The following is a 17,772-nucleotide window of genomic DNA, read 5'->3' on the forward strand; positions in this document are numbered from 1 at the left end:
TCCACAAAAAATAGAAAATATAGATTTAGAATAAATTGAAACGTCAGCTGAAGAACTATCTTAAAAATTGTACAAGATCCAGATGGATTTACAGATAAATTTCATAAACTTTCAAGAAACAGATAATTCCAATTTATACCAATTATTTCAAAACATACAGTAAGTGAAAGAAGCCAATCGGAAAAGGCTACAGACTGTGTGATTCCAACTAAATGACATTCTCGAAAAGGCAAAACTATGGAGACAGTAAAAATCAGTGGTTTCCAGGGGTTAAGGCATGGGGTAGGAATAAAGAGGCAGAACACAGAAGATTTTAAGGACAATAAAAATACTTTGTGTGATACCGTAATGATGGATACATGTCATTATACATTTGTCCAAACCCATGGAATATATAACACCGAGAAGGAACCCTAAGGTACACTATGGACTTTGGGTAATTATGATGTGTCAATGTAGGTTCATCAATGATAACAAAGGTACAGTTCTGGTGGGGATGTTGATAACAGGGGAATCTATGCATATGTGGGCATGGGAGTATATAGGAAATCTCTGTACCTTCCCCTCAATTTTCCTATGAACCTTAAACTGATCTAAAAAAGTAATGTCAATAAAATTTAATTAATTTAAAAGTACATAATATGCTTCCTAGCTCATTCCTCAAAGATCACATAACACTAATATCAAAACCAGTAAAAGAGGGGCTTCCCTGGTGGCGCAGTGGTTGGGAGTCCGCCTGCCGATGCAGGGGACACGGGTTTGTGCCCCAGTACGGGAGGATCCCACATACCACGGAGCGGCTGGGTCCGTGAGCCATGGCTGCTGGGCCTGCGCGTCCGGAGCCTGTGCTCTGTCTGCAACGGGAGAGGCCACAGCAGTGAGAGGCCCGCGTACCGCAAAAAAGAAAAAAAAAAAAAAAAAAAAAGAAAACAGTAAAAGATAGTATCAGAAAAGGCAACTACGGGTCATTTTCACTGACAAACATATAAATTTGTAGCTTAGCTTACTCAATACTGAAGTATATTAAAATAATAATGTATTATAAAATATATATAATAATTTTACATAAACTATATCTCACTATGCTCCGGGAACCTGAATGACTATAGAGTCATTTAGTGAGGGTCCACTTAAGATACAGAATAGAAACCGCAACAGTCATTTTTAGAGATATTTAATATAAAGAACTGTTAACCAGCCAGATATTGAAGAACTGAAAAGACAAAAAGGAATACTAAAATATCATGGGATAGGAAGCTGTAGGAATCACCTACCACCGTTAGGGCAAAGAGAACAGACACAAGGTTAGAATTATTATAATTTAGAAGCTGAGCTACTTCTCAGAGCTGGGGCCCAGATCTCTCAGGATGGGTGCTTGCCAGCTGGTGCTGGTACTGAAGTACAGTAAAACTAGTTCTAGGAACGTTGTCAGAACTACAAACTGGACCCAACTGTTGCTATTGAAACACGCTATCATTGCTGGGATGGAAAATAAATGCTGAGATGTCACTGAAAGGAGCAGGAAGCAAACAGGAGAAACTGTGTTCCTTCTCCCTCCTTCAGCCTTCTAGTCTGCCTCTAGCATCTCCTAATTAGGAGAGCTTAACAGGTAGTCGGCTGGCACAAGAGAAATGTGGTTTACAGAGTCCTGGGCCTGGCATCACAGACAGAGGACACAAGTGTGGGACTGAAAGTAAGGCAATAGTTTAATGCCAGCCTATGTACATCTGTACATACACTGAAGGTCCCACTGTATTTCCCATAGCCTGGATTTCCCCTTTATGTCCAAATCAAAGAGGTTTTATTTGTTTTATTGCTCTTTATCATTATACACTAAAACATTAAGGAATAAGAACAATAGCCTAATTGAGATAACTTTGATAGTTATAGTCTATATAAATATTTTTATAAAACTCAGAATTTGAACTGTAGTTTTCTTCACTTATACTGCATACCTTGATTTGATTACATTTATTTTAATTTCACCCTTCAATGGTTCAGTTATTCAAATAATTCATGCAAGGGTTTCTTACAAAACTCATTTTTAATAAGGTCTTTTTGTGTGTTTAAACCAGGCAAGTGGTTTAGTTCAAACTGTATTTACATTAACATACTCTTGAGGGCCTTTTTGAGAATTGTGTGACTTTTTTAACTAGTTGGTGTGTTTTTCCTTTTTCTCCTGTTTAGCTAGTTCCTTGGAATGTGGAGAAGTAACGTCCCTGGATAGAGAGGAAAGCAAAGAGTGACTGGAGGTTCTGATTCACAGTGGAGTTAAGTCTGCTTATCCAGTGGCCTCTGAGCTTTCCTTCTGCACCTACAGGAACCTGCTTCTAACACTTGGCCAGACAAGGCAACTCTCTATCATTCAGTCACCCTCCGTTGTGCAATAAACTCAATCTCATCCCACTTTCATCCTCCCCATTACTATTCCTCACTTTGCCTCCCTCTTTCTGTGCCCACTGAGATGGTGGCTATAAACTACAATCATCACTGTAGCATTAAAAAAAAAAAAGAATGCTGAACCAAAATATTTGTAGTCTTTCTTCAACTCTCATCTCCTTTGAATTATCTCCTTCCTCTGCTGCCATTTACAGCAAAGTTTATCTACAGAACTGTCTCCATAAACTTTTCAATCTTTCTCCTCATATTTATTGTTTGTCTTAAAATTTATATTATTATGAAATAGTTTGTATTTGAAAAGAATGCATGTTTCACTGAGGAAAACATACAAATGGCCAATAAACCCATGAAAAGATGCTCAACATCCTTAGCAAGCAGAGAAATGCAAATCAAAACCACGGTGAGATACCACTTCACATCTACGAGGATGGCCATAATCAAAACAACAGATAACAACAAGTGTCCGTGAGGATGTGGAGAGATTGAAATCCTGCTGGTGGGAATAGAAAACGCTGTAGCCACTTTTAAAAAATAGTCTAGCAGTTCCTCAGAATAAACGTAGAGTTACCAAATGTTCTAGTAATTCTAGTCCTAGTTATAGACAAAACAGAAATGAAAGTATATGTCCACACAGTGATGTACAAAACTTGTACATCAATGTATATAGCAGCCAAATTAACAGCCAAAAAATGGAAACAATCAGACCTTTATCAAGTGATGAATGGAAGAAGGTGGCAGAGTAGAAGGACACGCTCTCACTCCCTCTTGCGAGAGCACCAGAATCACAACTAACTGCTGAACAATCATTGACAGGAAGACACTGGAACTCACCAAAAAAGATACCCCACATCCAAAGACAAAGGAAAAGCTGCAATAAGATGGCAGGAGGGGCACAATCACAATAAAATCATATCCCATAACTGCTGGGTGGGTGACTCACAAACTGGAGAACACTTATACCACAGAAGTCCACCCAGTGGAGTGAAGGTTCTGAGCCCCACGTCAGGCTTCCCAACATGGGGGTCCAATAACGGGAGGAGGAATTCCCAGAGAATCAGATTTTGAAGCCTAGTGGGATTTCATTGCAGGACTTCGGCAGGACTGGAGGAAACAGAGACTCCACTCTTGGAGGGCACACACAAAGTAGTGTGCGCATCAGGACCCAGGGGAAGGAGCAGTGACCCCATAGGAGACTGAACCAGACCTACCTGCTAGTGTTGGAGGTTCTCCTGCAGAGGCAGGGGGTGGCTCTGTCTCACCGTCAGGACAAGGACACTGGCAACAGAATTTCTGGGAAGTACTCCTTGGCGTGAGCCCTCCCAGAGTCTGACATTAGCCCCACCAAAGAGCCTGTATACTCCAGTGCTGGGTTGCCTCAGGCCAAACAACCAACAGGGAGAGAACTCAGCCTCACCCATCAGCAGACAAGCAGATTAAAGTTTTACTGAGCTTTGCCCACCAGAGCAACACCCAGCTCTACCCACCACCAGTCCTTCCCATCAGGAAGCTTTCAGACAGCAGAAGCAAGAAGAACTACAATCCTGCAGCCTGTGGAATGAAAACCACATTCACAGAAAGATATACAAAATGAAAAGGCAGAGGGCTATGTACCAGATGAAGGAACAAGATAAAACCCCAGAAAAACAATTAAATGAAGTGGAGATAGGCAACTTTTCAGAAAAAGAATTCAGAATAATGACAGTGAAGGTGATCCAGGACCTTGGAAAAAGAATGGAGGCAAAGATCAAGAAGATGCAAGGGGCTTCCCTGGTGGCGCAGTGGTTGAGAGTCCGCCTGCCGATGCAGGGGACATGGGTTCATGCCCCGGTCTGGGAAGATCCCACGTGCCGTGGAGCGGCTGGGCCCGTGAGCCATGGCTGCTGTGCTCCGCAACGGGAGAGGCCACAACAGTGAGAGGCCAGTGCAACACACACACAAAAAAAACAAAGATGCAAGAAATCTTTAACAAAGATCTAGAAGAATTAAAGAACAAACAAACAGAGATGAGCAATACAATGACTGAAATGAAAAATACACTAGAAGGAATCAATAGCAGAATAACTGAGACAGAAGAATGGATAAGTGACCTGGAAAACAGAATAGGGGAATTCACTACCACGAAACAGAATAAAGAAAAAAGAATGAAAAGAAATGAAGGCAGCCTAAGAGACCTCTGGGACAACAGTAAACGCAACAACATTCGCATTATAGTGGTCCCAGAGGAGAAGAGAGAGAGAAAGGACCCGAGAAAATATTTGAAGAGATTATAGTCGAAAACTTCCCTAACATAGGAAAGGAAACAGCCACCCAAGTCCAGGAAGTGAAGGGAGTCCCAGGCAGGATAAACCCAAGGAGAAACATGCCAAGACACACAGTAATCAAATTGACAAAAATTAAAGAGAAAGAAAAATGATTAAAAGCAACAAGGGAAAAATGACAAATAACATACAAGAGAACTCCCATAAAGTTAATAGCTGATTTCTCAGCAGAAACTCTATTAGCCAGAAGGGAGTAGCATGATATATTTAAGGTGATGAAAGGCAAGAACCTACAACCAAGATTATTCTACCCAGCAAGGATCTCATTCAGATTCAACGGAGAAATCAAAAGCTTTTCAGACAAGCAAAAGCTAAGAATTCAGCACCACCAAACCAGCTCTACAACAAATGTTAAAGGAACTTCTCTAAGTGGGAAACACAAGAGAAGAAAAGGACCCTCAAAAACAAACCCAAAACAATTAAGAAAATGGTAATAGGAACATACATATCGATAATTACCTTAAATGTGAATGGATTAAATGCTCTACTCAAAAGACACAGGCTCGCTGAATGGACACTAAAACAAAACCCGTATATATGCTGTCTACAAGACACCCACTTCAGACCTAGGGACACACACAGACTGAAAGTGAGGGGATGGAAAAAGATATTCCATGCAAATGGAAATCAAAAGAAAGCTGGAGAAGCAATACTCATATCAGATAAAATAGACTTTAAAATAATGAATGTTACAAGAGACAAGGAAGGGCACTACATAATGATCAAAGGATCAATCCAAGAAGAAGATATAACAATTATAAATATATATGCACCCAACATAGGAGCACCGCAATACATAAGGCAAATGCTAACAGCCATAAAAGAGGAAATCGACAGTAACACAATAATAGTGGGGGACTTTAACACCTCACTTACACCAATGGACAGATCATCCAGACAGAAAATTAATAAGGAAACACAAGCTTTAAATGACACAACAGACCAGATAGATGTAACTGATATTTATAGGACATTCCACCTGAAAACAGCAGATTATACTTTCTTCTCAAGTGCACACGGAACATTCTCCAGGATAGATCACATCTTGGGTCACAAATCAAGCCTCAGTAAATTTAAGAAAACTGAAATCATATCAAGCATCTTTTCCAACCACAATGCTATGAGATTAGAAATCAATTACAGGGAAAAAACATAAAAAACACTAACACATGGAGGCTAAACAAAACGTTACTAAATAACCAAGAAAGGTTATTGAAGAAATCAATAAAATACCTAGAGACAAATGACAATGAAAACACAATGATCCAAAACCTATGGGATGCAGCAAAAACAGTTCTAAGAGGGAAGTTTATAGGAATACAATCCTACCTCAAGAAACAAGAAAAATCTCAAGTAAACAATCTAATCTTATACCTAAAGGAACTAGAGAAAGAAGAACAAAGAAAACCCGAAATCAGTAGAAGGAAAGAAATCATGAAGATCAGAGCAGAAATAAATGAAATAGAAACAAAGAAAACAATAGCAAAGATCAATAAAACTGAAAGCTGGTTCTTGGAGAAGATAACCAAAATTGATAAACCTTCAGCCAGACTGATTAAGAAAAAGAGGGAGAGGACTCAAATCAATAACATTAGAAATGAAACAGAAGAAGTTATAATGGACACTGCAGAAATACAAAGCATCATAAGAGACTACCACAAGCAACTCTATGCCAATAAAACGGAAAACCTGGAAGAAATGGGCAAATTCTTAGAAAACTATAACCTTCCAAGACTGAACCAGGAAGAAATAGAAAACATGAACAAACCAATCACAAGTAATGAAATTGAAACTGTGATTAAAAATCTTCCAACAAACAGAAGTCCAGGACCAGATGGCTTCACAGGTGAATTCTATCAAACATTTAGAGAAGAGCTAACACCCATCCTTCTCAAACTCTTACAAAAAATTGCAGAGGAAGGAATACTCCCAAACTCATTCTATGAGGCCACCATCACCCTGATACCAAAACCAGACAAAGATGCTACAAAGAAAGAAAATTACAGACCAACATCACTGATGAATATACATGCAAATATCCTCAACAAAATAGTAGCAAACAGAATCCAACAACACATTAAAAGGATCATACACCATGATCAAGTGGGATTTATCCCAGGGGTGCAAGGATTCTTCAGTATATGCAAATCAATCAATATGATACACCATATTAACAAACTTAAGAATAAAAACCATATGATCATCTCAACAGATGCAGAAAAGCTTTCAACAAAATTCAGCACCCATTTATGATAAAAACTCTCCAGAAAGTAGGCATGGAGGGAACTTACCTCAACATAATAAAGCCCATATATGACAAATCCACAGCAAACATCATTCTCAATGGTGAAAAACTGAAAGCATTTCCTCTAAGATCAGGAACATGACAAGGATGTCCACTCTCACCGCTATTATTCAACACAGTTTTGGAAGTCCTAGCCACAGCAATCAGAGAAGAAAAAGAAATAAAAGGAATAAAAATTGGAAAAGAAGAAGTAAAACTGTCACTGTTTGCAGATGACATGATTCTATATGTAGAGAATCCTAAAGATGCCACCAGAAAACTACTGGAGTTAATCAATGAATGTGGTAAAGTTGCAGGATACAAAATTAATGCACAGAAATCTGCATTCCTATACACTAATAATGAAAGATCAGAAAGAGAAATTAAGGAAACAATCGCATTCACCATTGCAAGAAAAAGAATAAAATACCGAGGAATAAACCTACCTAAGGAGGTAAAAGACCCGTACTCAGAAAACTATAAAACACTGATGAAAGAAATCAAAGATGACACAAAACGTTGAAGAGATATACCATGTTCTTGGATTGGAAGAATCAATATTGTGAAAATGACTATACTACCCAAAGCAATCTACAGATTCAGTGCAATCCCTATTACATTACCAATGGCATTTTTTACAGAACTAGAATGAAAATCTTAAAATTTATATGGAGACACAAAAGACCCCGAATAGCCAAAGCAATCTTGAGGGAAGAAAACGGAGCTGGACTGACTTCAGACTATACTACAAAGCTACAGTAATCAAGACAATATGGTACTGGCACAAAAACAGAAATATAGATCAATGGAACAAGGTAGAAAGCCCAGAGATAAACTCATGCACCTATGGTCAACTAATCTGTGACAAAGGAGACAAGGATATACAATGGAGAAAAGACAGTCTCTTCAATAAGTGGTGCTGGGAAAACTGGATAGCTACATGTAAAAGAATGAAAATAGAATGCTCCCTATCACCATACACAAAAATACACTCAAAATGGATTAAAGACGTAAATGTAAGAAAGACCAGACACTATAAAACTCTTAGAGAAAACATATGAAGAACACTCTTTGACATAAATCACAGCAAGATCTTTTTTGACCCACCCCCTAGAGTAATGGAAATAAACAAATAAATAAACAAATGGGACCTAATGAAACTTAAAAGCTTTTACATAGCAAAGGAACTCATAAACAAGACAAAAAGACAACCCTCAGAATGGGAGAAAATATTTGCAAATTAATCAACAAAGGATTAATCTCCAAAATATATAAACAGTTCATGCAGCTCAATATTAAAAAAACAAACAACTCAATCAAAAAAGGGCAGAAGTCCTAAATAGACATTTCTCCAAAGAAGACATACCGATGGCCAAAAGGCACATGAAAAGCTGTTCAACATCACTAACTATTAGAGAAATGCAAATCAAAACTACAATGAGGTATCACCTCACACCGGTCAGAATGGCCATCATCAAAAAATCTGCAAACAACAAATGCTGGAGAGGGTGTGGAGAAAAGGGAACCCTCTTGCACTATTGGTGGGAATGTAAATTGATACAGTCACTATGGAGAACAGTATGGAGGTTCCTTAAAAAACTAAAAATAGAATTACCATATGATCCAGCAATCCCACTACTGGGCACATACCCAGAGAAAACCATAATTCAAAAAGACACATGCACCCCAATGTTCACTGCAGCGCTATCTACAATAGCCACGTCATGGAAGCAACCTAAATGCCCATCGACAGACGAATGGATAAAGAAGATGTGGCACATATATACAATGGAATATTACTCAGCCATAAAAAAGGAACGAAATTGGCTCATTTGCAGAGATGTGGATGGACCTAGAGACTGTCATACAGAGTGAAGTAAGTCAGACAGAAAAAATCAAATATCGTATATTAACGCATATATATGGAATCTAGAAAAATGGTACAGATGAACTGGTTCGCAAGGCAGAAATAGAGACACAGATGTAGAGAACAAACGTATGGACACCGTGGGGGGAATGTGGGGGGGGGGTGGGAAGAATTGGGAGATTGGGATTGACATGTATACACAAACATGTACAAAATAGGTAACTAATAAGAACCTACTGTATTAAGAAATTACATAAAATAAAATTCGAATAAAAAAAAGAATTAAGTACTGATACATATTACAACATGAATGAAACTTGAAAATATTATACTAAATGAAAAGAACCAGACACAAAGACCACATATTATATGGTTCTATTTATACGAAATGTCCCAAACAGGCAAACCTAGAGAGACAGAAAGTAAACTAGTGGTCGCATAGGGTTGGGGGCATTGGAAATAGGAATGGCTGCCAATGAGTATCAGGTTTCTTTTGGGGGTGCTAAAAATGCTCTAAAATACATTGTGGTGATGGTTACACAATTGTGAATAAACTAAAAACCACTGAGTTGTACACTTTAAATGGATGGACTGCACGGTATGTGAATTATATCTCTATGAAGCAGTTTTTTAAAAAGGAATGGAAAAGAATGTATATATGGTCCAAAGATTACCTAGTTTAAGAATTCTACTATTTCTGCCACGTCCTCTGCCTGTCCCTTATTTGTCTTTTTCCACTGAAATGTAGCAGTTATTTATATAATCTATTTTGTTAATGAAAAGTGTTGCAAATTTCTTCTTCCAGTTTGCTGCTATTTTATACATTATTTAAGGTCTCTTTGGATGAACCTAAGGTCTCAATTTTATTGAGTCCAATTTACCAATCTTTTCATTTTGAGATTATGGTATATGTGATTTCTTAAGAAATTCTCTCCAGTCCTGTAAAGTATTCTTAGATATTCATTCTCTAAAAATTTTAAAGTTTTATTTTTCACATTTAAGTTCTAACTAAGCCTAGAATTGAATTTCATATATGGCATGAGATAGAGATTCAATTATCTATTTTGCATATATGTAATCAACATAAAAAAATAATTTCTCACTGATCTGCAATGCCACTCCTCCAAAATGGTTCATTTCCCTAAATGAATAGGTCAGTTTCTAAACTTTCTGTTCTGTTCCATTGATCTATATATACATCCATTTTTAATTATTATAATGTTATAAGCGCTGTGATTTTGTTTCTTCAGGTGTGTTTGACTCTTCTTGGCCCTTTATTCTTCCATAAACATTTTAGAACCAGCTTGTAAATTTGCACAAAAATTAGTGTTTGGGATTGTTATGGAATTGCACTGAAATACATTTTATAAATATATAAAATTGAGACCTTCATGTTATTAGCTCCTCCTATCCGTAAACATGATCTATCTCTTCATTTAGTTAGGTCTACTCTATAATCTTCTAGTTAAGTTTTCTAGATTTTCTTCATTGAGGTCTTGTATATCTTTACTTGATATATTATTAGGCCCTTAATTTTTTTTATTGCTCTTGTAAACGGCATCTTTTTTCATATATTTTCTATTTTTCCTTGTGTATAGATATACAGTTGGGTTTATATGTTGTCTTTATATCCAATATTGTTGCTAAACCTTCTTGTTAATCTAATAATTCCTCTGTATTTTATTGGGGATTTTCTGCATGGTTAATTATATCATGTATAAATATTTACAAATATGTCTTCCTTTCATATTCCAATACTTTTTCTTTTCTTGTTCTCCTGAAAAGTCTGAGACCTTCAATACAAGACTGAAAAAGGAAAGAGAGGGAGACAGAGAGAAAGAGAGAAAATGCAAGTGGTGAGTATCTGTGTCTTGTTTTGATCTGAAAAGAAGTGTTTCCACTCTTCCTAAGAGTTTTTATCATTAATAAAAGATGGAGAGGTTTTTCTCCATCTACTGAGATAGTTGTATGATTTTTCTTCTTTAATTTTCAAGTGATATATTATGTTTAGTGCTAAATCAACCTTGCCATTTTGATCATGATTTTATACTTTTATGGAGATTTAAACAATAAGTATGTACCTAGTATACTAGTTGTCTTTCTACATTGTGTCTCATAAAACCTCAGAAAACTGAATCAAAGACCTCAATAAGCTAGAGTAATAAGCTAGCTTCTAAATGAGTACCAACTATTAACAACCCTCCATAATTTGCTTAAAAGGAAATCACAAGGAGTTCGGTTATTTTACAGAAATAATATAAATTTATAAATACACGATTTTTGACCAGAAAAATTTGACAAAGACCTTATATTTCTGCATCTGCTCAAGGTCCTTCAGAAGTACCTGCACCTCCCTTTTGCAGGCCATGAGAATCACTGCTCTGGTCACAGTCCACATCCTACCACCTATAATCTATAAATACGTATCTATTTACCTTCTGTTTACTAAAACAAAGTCTATGCATCTCAGATTTTGAATTATTTTGTTCTATATTTCCCAAGATTTTCTCTTTGGAAAATAATTTTATCTTCTTTTTTCAAATTACTACTTAAAATATCTCATTAAGTTTGTCTTCTCTAAAAACCCCATCTGATTCAATCCTTCTAGTCTTTTCATTGAACTATTTTATTCTTCAACTATTGATTTTTTCCAGTCCTCAGTAGTGTATTACCTTTTGATAATGACTATGTGAAATATATAAGGAGCACGATGTTTGACACATAAATTGCCTTGATATGTATTAATCATCTGTTTAAATTCTTCCATTAAATCCCTCCATGAAATCCAAGCTAGTTACATGCTGTTTACGACATCCACACTTCCCTCTACCAAGGAACATATTGTCTTACCTACAATTAATGTTCTGGGATATGTCCAGAGCTACTATTCCTCTCCCCCTTCCACCACTATAAATATGTCATACGCTGTTCTCTTAGGAGTCCCTGCTCTGCAGCCTACTTTTTCTTTTCTATTCATTATTACAGTCTCTATTAGTAAACTGGCCTCTTTCCTAGACTTGATCAGATCCCAGCTGGTTGGACTACAAGCACTTTGTAATCAGGGCCAAGACTTAAGATCAGATAAGGAAGCGTTATTTCTGTCCAAGAAACTTACATTTCAGGTTGCCAATAAATGAGGGATTTGCTGCCAAGTTTTTCTAGAGTAATGTTTTGAATCTTCTACCAAAGAGATACATAATAAAATTAGCATTTGAAAATACTGCACAGTAATCATTTCTATAGGAATTAAAATCAAAGCTCATAAACCAAACAATGAATAGGACCAAATAAGGCCCTTAATAAACATCGTAATAAAAACCCTGAAAGAGACAGAGTTCAAAAGTGTGAACTATTAGCTGAAATAAAAGCAACCCCAAAACCTGATTTTCAAACACTTAGTAAAACTACAGGGCATATGAATCTAGGTCATTTCCTGTGAATGTATACAACGAAAAATAAAGTTTAGAGTGAACAGTAGCATGGAGGCATGTGGAGCAGGAAACCTAATAAACTTTTAAAGAAAACACTTAAAAGAATACTCGTAATTTTTCACCTAAAGATTGACTTTCCTACCTTCCCTTATGATCTCCACTCCTACCTTTTCTCTCAAGAGCCATCAGCCTTTTTGAGGGCGTGCCTTTTGGGTGAATTTTTACCAAGTACCTCACTGACATATAGACATGTATAGGAGATATATATATAGTGGAGTCAGTTTTCTCTACTTAAACTTTACTGACTATGAATTATTCTTATCTACCTCACCACGAACTCAAATTGCATTTTGATGAAGTATGGGCCTCCAATGCTTCTGTTTCAGCAGCTTCCCATCCTGTGAGTGAGACGGGGTGGGATGCTTAGGAGGGACACTGGAGGGGCCAGCAGGACCCCTCATCATGAGGCCTTTGACCACAGGCCCTTCACTACCTGGGCCTAGGTGCCTTTGCCTGAAAATTAGAGACTTATCCAGATGATGCTAGAGTCCCAGACACCTCTACCTGCCACGGGGCAATGAGAAGAAATTGGTGCAAAAGAGGGATTTTTCAAAATATGGAGAGAAAATGAAATGAAACATCCATATCCTTTCACGCTAAGTAGTTCTCCATGTTAACCTCTACTTTTATACTCTTCACTCTCTGGGTCTTGTTGGTCCTGCCAATTTCTCTATTATGAGTCCCTCTGGCAGTTACAAGTATATCCCATAGAGTAGTCACATGATCCCAAACTCTGTATCCTCTTGCTATTACTAGGATACAAAACAACAGGAACACCAAAGTTACTATTTTCCATACTGGAGAGTCTGAAATCAGTTTACAAACTGTGTACATGTGAAAGAAATGTGAATTTCTTGTCATGAAGATTCATTTGGGGTAAAACATCAAAGAGCAATGTTATCATCAGGGTTTGGTCAGAGATGTGTAATTTATTATAGGGATGTGATGATATGCAATTATGGGAGCTGGTTCACAGTAAGGATGTGCTACATCTTGTACTGGAGTCTGAAGTCTGCAGTAAAGGCAGTAAGAAGAAAAAATAAGATGAATATAAAGTGGGGCAGCAAACTGGAATCTATGAGGCTGACTTGGAATCAACAAGGATAGCATGGAACCTGCTAAAACCTTTGATATCGATGATGGGAGTGCCGCACGGGAGAAACAGGGGCTCCCTCAATGTAGAGCTAAACATGCACCTGGTCAAAAAGCTTAAGGAGGATCTGGGGGGAGCCAGAGGCACCGCGATCGTGGGCCCAGCCACTGCCACACACTAACCAGCTGAGCCAGAAGGTAACTGACAGCACATGTGAACCACGAGAGGCCATCACGCCTTGTACTGATTGTCCTAACATTAAAAAATAAAGATGGCTCTCCTTTGCTTTTATTTCTCCAAATCTGATGCAAAATGTCTCTTACGGTCCAGGCTAGACCAGAACTGACAAGCAAGAAAATTCTGGGAAAGGTACTTCCAGTTTAGCTCAGTTGACGTAACGCAAATCCACCACAACCTGTCCCTTGTCCACGTAAACCTCTTTCAATTATACTTAACTTCAAAATAAAGCAAATAGCAACACGATGCAGAACATAATACAACTGTAGCTCATATAACTGAAAGACATACTGATTCTCTCTCCAATAGAGGATACAAAGTCTTTTATCTGTCTTTGGAGGAGAGCTATTCCTCTCCTATGCCACATCGCTCTTCCCCTTTGATATTCTGTAACATAAAACTGAGATATAAGTTAACTGTTATTAACACATCTTATGTTAGACGCAGGAGAAGGGAAAAAGGAGAAACTTTTTGATATTCATAACAAAAGGAGGAGGAAATGCATTTAATTATTATAGTTCTCGTTTCTGCAATTACCCATAGCTGGTACTTATAATTACTTTCTTCCACTCTCCATTCCATAACCTCTTTGCCCTTAGTAAGCACCTCGGCTAGTTGCAGTTCCTTGCCTCATGGAGTGACCCCAAACTTTCATTCCTGGAAGGTTCTGGGTCTTAGTAATAATACCTGTATTGGATTGTTGTAGTTTTCTATTGTCTTTAATCACAGAGCTTGAGAGTACTAAGAAGCATCCCGAGAGATCTCTTGCATCTCAAACATAATCCTGCTTACCTCCACGGTGTAGAGACAATCCAATATTTCCCTTGTTAACCAACACCATTTATTCCATCCAGTGCAGTGGTCCATTCTTTGCCTGTTAATGAATAACGCCATTGTCGTGTCTCCTGGTAGCAGCATTTCTCCCTCCAGAACTAGGACTGCTAAAGCAGTATGGTATCCTGTAGAAGGGAGAGGGGACCTGGTATCCTGTAGAAGGGAGAGGGACCAAGACCACTGAGGACTACATATGACTTAGGGATGGAAAGTAGCCCTGAGGTAGGGCAGTGAAGGTTTATCACTTACCCTGCCAGCTGATAGCAAATGCTTCTGATGGTCTTTACTAACAGCTGTAGATAGGCAAAAGCATTCACTTGATCAACAGCTGTAAACCAGGTGCCTGGAGATGTGTTGACTTGTTTCAGCAACAAAACCACATCTGAAAGAATACCTGCAATTGAAGTCACCACCTGATTAAGTTTACCATAACCCATCACTGATCTTCATGATTGTCGTATGCATAGGCCAAACAGGCAAGTTGAATGGGGAATCACCACTGCTGAATCTTTCAAGTCTGTGATGATATTATTAAGCTTTAAAATCCAAGATGCAGTTTTTAAAAAAATTTTTTGGTAGGGAGAGGAAGTTGTAGTGGCTTCCAGTTGATTCTCTCTAACTTATTAGTTCTCGCTCCATAGCAGCAAATACTTGGGCACCCAATTCCTTGACTCTATAAGCACTTGGTCACAGTTGTCTACAGCTGATAATTTAAACCACTTGTTTGTTATTGAATGCCACTGACGATCAGAGTCTCATTTACCATTGGAAGCAGGGTCATTAATTCCTTTTTAAATCGAAACAGATCAATGAACTATTTTCAGACAACCTAGAAGCAACTGAGAGCAGAACTTCTGAGATTTGTAAGACAGCATCAAATAATCTTACGTATGTATAATTGGAGACCCACAAAGAGGGGAGGGAGAATGAGGCTGAAGAAATACTTGAAGAGATAATTACAAAAAAAAACTTTCCAAAATTGACAAAATAAGTCAACCTATAGAACCAAGAAACTCAGTGCAGGAACTTTAAGCAGGTTAAATACAAAGAAAGACACACCTAGACACATCATAGTCAAACTGCTGATAAAAACTGATAAAGGACAAATCTTAAGAGCAATGAGAGAAAAAAAATACACATCACAAACAGAACAATTATATTGATGGTTGACGTCTCACCATAAAGAATAAAGGCTAGAGACACTGGGATGACATTTGTAAAGTACTTGGAAAAAACTGCTCAAACTAGAACTTGATATCTAGGGAAAATATCCTTCAGAAATGTAAGCAAAATAAAACATTTTCAGAAAGATAAAAGTTCTTGCATTACAAGAAAAGCTAGAATAAGTTTCTCAAGCTAAACGGAAATAAAAATTCAGATAAAATATCAAAACTTCAGAAATAAAGAGCATCAGAAAGAGTAAATACTTTTTATAAATAAAAAGCCATTTTATTTTAAAAAAGGATCTGTATTATATATAGAGTATCCCAAAATTCTTAGGGTAGTTTTAAGCTTTAATTAACTTCAAAAACATAAATGTTACAAGCTTATATAAAATTCATTTGTAGGTTTATTGATTTACATTTCAAAGCTTATTTTGTGAATTTTAATTTTTTCTGGGTGATAGTTTCTAGATAGTCAGATATAAGAGGCATCTAGTTTGGCCATATCAGCCACCTGATTACTCTCCATTAGACTTTTTCTTTAGGGACATGTAAAGAACAGACATTTTGTTTAGGTAACTCATAAGTATCATGTATATATCAAAACAATTTTCTTTGGATGATCCTGAGTCTAGGATTACAAATGGTCACTTCACCATTTTGGTTACTGAGCAGCAGTTGATGAAATTTTTACAAAATCCAAATTTGACTAAAACAATGTATAGCATAAGATGTTGGTTACATTGAAGTTGAATAAAAAATATATTAATATTTAAAAATTTTAAATAACCTTTGAAATGTGTTTTTTAAATAAATTTGTAGCACTTATGTTATTAAAGCTTAAGACTTCACTAAAACTGGGACTTCCCTGGTGGTGCAGTGGTTAAGAATCCACCTGCCAATGCAGGGGACACAGGTTCAAGCCCTGGTCCAGGAGGATCCCACATGCTGCGGAGCAACTAAATCCGTGTGCCACAACTACTGAGCCTGTGCTCTAGAGCCCACGTGCTGCAACTACTGAAGCCTGCGTGCCTAGAGCCTGTGCTCCACAACAAGAGAAGCCACCACAATAAGAAGCCCGTGCACCACAACGAAGAGTAGTCCCCCACTCGCTGCAACTAGAGAAAGCTCACACGCAGCAATGAAGACCCAACGCAGCCAAAAAGTAAATAAATAAATTTATTTTAAAAAAAGACTTCACTAAAATTTACATGCTGATTTATTTAAAAAACAATAATAGCAATATATTGTGGAGTTCATAGTATATGAAGAAGTAAAATATAAAAAAGATCACAAAAGGTGAGAAGGAATGAAGAAGTACAGTGTTGTAAGATTCTCTCACAATCTGTGAAGTAGTATATTATTTAAAGATAGATTGTGATAATTTAAGTTTGCATATTGTAATCAATTTAGAGCCGCTACTATAAAATTGACACAGTGATATAGATTAAAAACTCAAATAACACGGAATATTAAAAAATATGTGATTTAATGAAAAGTAGTCAGAAATGGAAAAATGGAAGAACAAAGAACAAATGGGGTTTTAAAAAATTAAATACCAAGATGCATGTGTTCATAAACTCTTTGTTTTTCTCTTGTCACTTTGCCTTTGTCAGTTCATTTCACAGGCCCAGCCAATGAAGCTGAGGGTAGAGGAATCTTTTAGCTTGCCTAGCTAACCTGCACCCCTAGTTCAAGTTTCAGCTCAGGTGTAATTTCTTCCAGTAAGCATTCCTAGACCCCCAGAACTGTGGTCAACTCACCTTATCTGTGCTCCCCAAGCACCCTGACAAAGTGCATAATCTGTCACTTTTATGATGCATGGAAGTGAGCCCTTTCCAGATCCTTCTCACTTGCTAAGTCCTGCTAAGAACTTGGTGGTCCTTAGCAGAGACTTGCGTGTCAGTCCTAGCCCAGTGCTGGCACATAGGAGAGCCTCCATAAATGTTACTAAACAGGATGAAACTGAAGAAAGGCAACAGATATAAAGAAATAGGAAATAATAAAAGAAAAAGGTGTCACCATTTACAGAGGGTCCCATTCAGATAGAAACTGCCAGGAGATTTCCATCCTGAATGCAGAAAT

The 17,772-nt window shown here is 37.4% G+C and overlaps 1 long non-coding RNA gene across 1 annotated transcript in view; it reads left to right on the forward strand.

Moving 5' to 3' along the window:
• The window catches only part of LOC137216126 (uncharacterized), a 78,116-nt gene extending 75,772 nt beyond the window's left edge, over nt 1-2,344 (forward strand). Inside the window, exon 4 of the long non-coding RNA XR_010939600.1 lies at nt 2,188-2,344. This is a non-coding gene — a long non-coding RNA (uncharacterized lncRNA). The remainder of the gene's footprint in view (nt 1-2,187) is intronic.
• The last annotated feature ends 15,428 nt before the right edge of the window (nt 2,345-17,772 follow it).

The sequence above is a fragment of the Pseudorca crassidens genome, chromosome 21, assembly GCF_039906515.1.
Source record: "Pseudorca crassidens isolate mPseCra1 chromosome 21, mPseCra1.hap1, whole genome shotgun sequence".
NCBI lineage: Eukaryota > Metazoa > Chordata > Mammalia > Artiodactyla > Delphinidae > Pseudorca > Pseudorca crassidens.